This window comes from Quercus robur, chromosome 7 (genome assembly GCF_932294415.1).
Source record: "Quercus robur chromosome 7, dhQueRobu3.1, whole genome shotgun sequence".
Taxonomy (NCBI): domain Eukaryota; kingdom Viridiplantae; phylum Streptophyta; class Magnoliopsida; order Fagales; family Fagaceae; genus Quercus; species Quercus robur.
This window is the reverse complement of record NC_065540.1, coordinates 16,663,951-16,668,667: the sequence shown is the minus strand read 5'-3', so window position 1 is coordinate 16,668,667 and position 4,717 is coordinate 16,663,951. Positions and strand designations below refer to the sequence as shown.

General features: G+C 34.9%; 1 long non-coding RNA gene across 2 annotated transcripts; it reads left to right on the top strand.

The window, feature by feature from the left end:
* Positions 1 to 346: 346 nt before the first annotated feature.
* Positions 347 to 3,298, top strand: LOC126692519 (uncharacterized). Of its 2 annotated transcripts, none has more exons than XR_007645035.1 (2): positions 347 to 800; positions 1,787 to 3,298. It is a non-coding gene; the product is annotated as an uncharacterized LOC126692519 (long non-coding RNA). The 2 variants fall into 2 exon arrangements; XR_007645036.1 differs by having other exon boundaries at positions 347 to 814.
* Positions 3,299 to 4,717: the final 1,419 nt, after the last annotated feature.

Below are 4,717 nucleotides of genomic sequence, written 5' to 3'. Positions count from 1 at the left end.
ATAATGCCATTGAATGAGAATTGTAAAGATTATACATAACTAAATTGCTATCGGTATTTTAAATATATACTAAGTATGTACAAAATTATATTAAGTGGTTTAAGTTATTAGATATATAATTATTGGTGTTTAATTAAGTGTACAAAGGTAAGGATATTATATATATATATATATATGTGTGTGTGTGTGTGTATGGAAAGTGATATTATTTTGTAGAAAAGTGAGTGTGAATGCAAGAAAGTTGAAAAGGTAAGTTATCTTATCTTTCCTAGCAATACACGTGAATCACCCAAGATATTTTGCTGGACTTCTTGGCTGCACCAGAAATTCCCTTGGTCATTCTTGCTTTACTTCTTTGTTTTCTTCCTTCTTTGTTCTTATTGGTTGCACCTTTATTCCTTCTTTGACTTTCTCAAGCTCTAGGACACCCTAAGCTCTCTTGCTCTCATTTTCCACGGGTACACACACAAATCAAAAATTTCAGCTCACTTTGCTCTCTTTTTCTCTCAAGAAAAGAGCTAGGAAGCTCTCTTAGGTCCACTTAGTCAAGTCCTTGGGTCAACAAATTAAAAGAGAGATAAGGCTTCATCATTTTTCTTCTTTCTAATCTTTTAAAAGTAACTAGAATAGTTAAGAGCTCTATCCCTCTTTCATTCCTACGGATCCAACACCAAAAGAAGGAAAAGCTCTCAATTATTTTCTCCCTTCCACACCTACAAGTCCAGCAGCAAGAAGGAAGCTTCTTTCAACTCTCTCAAGCTCTCTACCTCTCATACTTTCTGGTCCAGCCACTAGGAAAGGTAAATCCTTTCATGTAAGCCTATATATATATATATGCTATTTTGAGAAGCTTTGAGTTGTGTTGATGGTTTGTGAAGGGTAGATTAGGGTTTTTACTAATTAATGATTTTATATGATTAAGGCAGTAAGAAAAGTTTAGGATGAGTATTTTTGATGCTGCTGCTGAGATTTTTGCTGTGTATTTTGCTCTAAATGGTTAAATTACTGTATATAAGTGTTTTTATAACATGTCTTATGAGTGTATAAAAAATCCCCATATGAGAATATCATCGTTTGATAATTGTTTGTGAATTTACGATAAAACATTGCAAAGCTGTCACTGTGACAGATTCTGTGTTCATGCATGATAAATTATGTATTAAATTTTATATAGTGAATTTGGATGCTAGGGTTGATTCCTATGAAACCTAAGACACTTGTGGTTGTTATTGAATTGGTCTCACAGCATTTGGATTAATATAAAAATAACGGTTTAATTTATAAGTTGCATGAAATTCTGTCAGGACAGATTTGAGTATGCCACCTTGTGTGATTTTTTAGTAAATCATGGGTATATGCTTCCGAAATTTTTATGGTTTATACTGGACATACAGAGGAGTAGTTATGTAAAATTTCATGAAAATTGGATGTGTTTGGACAGCCCGTTTGTATTTTACAAATGGGGCATATGCTGCTGGAATAGCACAGTGAACAGTAAGGGACATGCCTAACTTTGAGGATTTAATTCTAAAGTTAAGATGAATGTTTTGAGCTATAATTTTATATGCTCATCCTTTGGTATGTTAGAATCATATATAAATTTTATGAATTGGTTTCTCTATGATTTAGTACATCATGTGGTCTGATGAATGCATTTTGTGTTTGTGGGAACCTCTTTGAGGTGGGATTAGGACTTCCTTGATTCTAAGAGATAGGCTTTGAGATGAATGTGTAAGTCTATGACAAGGAAATTATAGATAGTAATAAGCTTTGATTTATGGTTTAGGTGTTACTAGTATCCAAGTTTAAGCTCCATCGGCTGTAGGCTCTCGGTTCCTCTGCTTTCAGGTAAGGGATAAGTTATATGGGCATTTGGTAAGTCATGAGGTTATTTTAAAGTATATTATGCATTAAAATGTTTTTGATTAGAGATATGGCATGTAATCATTATTCTGACAAAGATATGTTCGTGAGCTTTTGAAAAACTTATGTATATGATTTAAGCATATTAATGCTATTATTGATTTCACAAACATGATGTTTAATGAAAAGAATGGAAGTGCTATGATTATGAAATGTTATGCAAAAGAAGAAATTTCAGTATGATGTAAAGTATGAAATGTTTTCGGGTTATGTCCTCTGGTAATCTGAACTCGGCTAGTAGGGGTTAATTACTGGCTTTCCATGGAAATATGTTATCTGTTTGGCCATTTAAAGTAGAGGAAATGGGGCTGCCCGTAACTCTAGGCCATTTAAAGTAGAGGAAATGGGGTTGCCCGTAACTCTAATTTGAATAAGGCCTTCTCCCCAATGTGTACGGATGGCGGGGAGGAACAAAATCTGGAGGGGATGTGCCATCAGGCCTCCCAAAAGGGACAATATCATACACACGGGGGCACCCAAATGTGATGAGGCCTTCTCTGTACAGCTTATCAGACATGGACTAACCAATATGTTATGAACAACTATGTTATGTTATTAATCATGAGAGAATTATTTTGTTTAAATGCATTGTGAAAAGTGAAAGCTCTCATGGCAAGAAGAAGTTTCTAATGAAAAGAAAAGCTGTTCATTAAAGATAAAAGTTTCTGAAGTTCTGTTATGCTATAAAAGTAAAGTTTCTGATAAAAGTACAAGTTTATGTTTAAAAGTATCAGATATCTGTTTTTATGAAACGTTAAGTTTTCTGATCATGAAAGTTATAGTATTCTATGAGAAGAGGTTTATAAAGAAAGGTTTTCTTATTGGGTCAAGATGTTTCTAGTTTAATACAAAGTTGCCGAATAATTGATTTACGTTAAAATGATTATTTTGTAATGAGAATATATGTGGTGACTTTGTAGAAAATGATAGAAGTTTAATCTGAAAAGTTTTGGTAACATCAATCTGATAAGCAAAAGGAGAACAATTATTTTCCTACGAAGAGCGTATAAGCTATTATCATAAATAGTATAAAATACTAAGCATGAAAAGATGTTCTCTTATCTGAATAATCATAAAATGAAATGATTTACATGCATCCTTATTGAATTCTCATATATCTTACCTTTACTGAGCTGTGTAGCTCACCCCTTCCACTCTTTCAGTTAGCAGGTTTTATTTTGAAGCAGAGGGAGCCTTAGTCGAGTTTTGGAAGGAGCTGGTTTTAGTTTGATATGTATAGATCCTAAATTAGCAATTCTATGTTTAGCTTTGTAGTATTGTGTATTTTAGGATCTAAAGAAAGTTGTGTACCTTAAAGTATTAAGATATGTATTATGTGAAAGTGTGGAAATTAAATGATTGGTGGATTATGTTACATTTTGAGTACAGTATAGATGCTCTGACTATGAAGTGAAAAGTGATATCAAGAAGTAATGAAACAACAAAATTATTCTGAAAATAAAAAGAGAAGCTTTTGGAAAAGTTTTGTAAAAGTTTAAGTTGGTTCTTGTTAATATTAGGTTTAAACTTGATATTAGCATGCCAGTCATGGTCACAGATCCGGGTATCGGGTTTGGGGCGTGACAATCGGTAACTCCACAATGATGACAGAGATGCTGCTTCTTTTGTTCAGGCTTTTAAGAGTTAGCCTTCTTAGCCCTTGGGTTTTTAGTTTTTTTCTTCTCAAGCTTAGGGGGTGCTCCTAAGATAGATTTTCCCTTGTCTATGTTCTTACTAGCTCACTCAGTTTTGACATTATTGTTCTCAATTTCAAAATTATTAGTAGGAGAAACAAAAACAGTAGAACTAGTAGAAGCAGTACTAGGAGAAGAGAAATCATACCCTAAACCGGTTCGATCAAAAGCAGATTTCTGAAGACTGAGCATTTCATCGAGCTTAGCACTTGAAATCCTTTCCAGTTGAGCTCTAACTTGGAGCAGTTTTGCCTTAAGCTTCTTGATCTTCTAAGCCAAGAAGTTATTCTCATACCTTAGTGCTCCAATAGTTTGATTGGATTCATCAAACTTTGTGGACAGCTCTTCACACTCAAGCTCCACATCACTAAACTTCTTGGTGGTCAACCTATACAACTTCTCATGCTTTTCTGAGACCTTGTACAACTTTGCATAGGCTGTGTGGATGTCATCTTGTTCATTCATCTTCTTAAACTTGGACTCCACCAATTCCTCTTCTTCGTCCATATCTTTAACAATCCCCTCAGTAGGATTGACAGTGGCAGTGAAAGCATTTAGGATTCCATCATCCTTATTGTTGGAATTATCCTAAAGCTTAATGTCAATCAAAGTAGCAACAAGTGCCTTGCTCTTCACAATGGTCTTGAGATATGTAGGGCACTACTGTTTCATGTGACTGAAGCCTTGGCACCTAAAACACTTTGGTCCTGAAGAAACAATGTACTGACTGCCATCCCTAGCATTCTTTTTCCCTTTGTCTTGGCTCTTGAACTAAGAAGAACTGGATTGCTTACGGTCCTTGTCAAAGCCTTTTCCATTTGCATTCTTCATAAACTTCTTGAATTGCTTGGTGATGTAGGACTTCATCTTAGAATTTTCATCATCTGAAGACTCATCAGTATCACTGCTCTTGGCTTTCAATGCCATGCTCTTGCCCTTACCCGACTTACCAATCCTCGTTAAACCTAACTCATAGGTTTGCAGATTTCCAACCAGCTCTGTCAGAGGAATCTTGTTAATGTCCTTTGATTCCTCGATCGTGGTGATCTTGGCATGGAATCTCTCGGGTAGAGATCTGAGCACCTTTCTCATAATCTTGG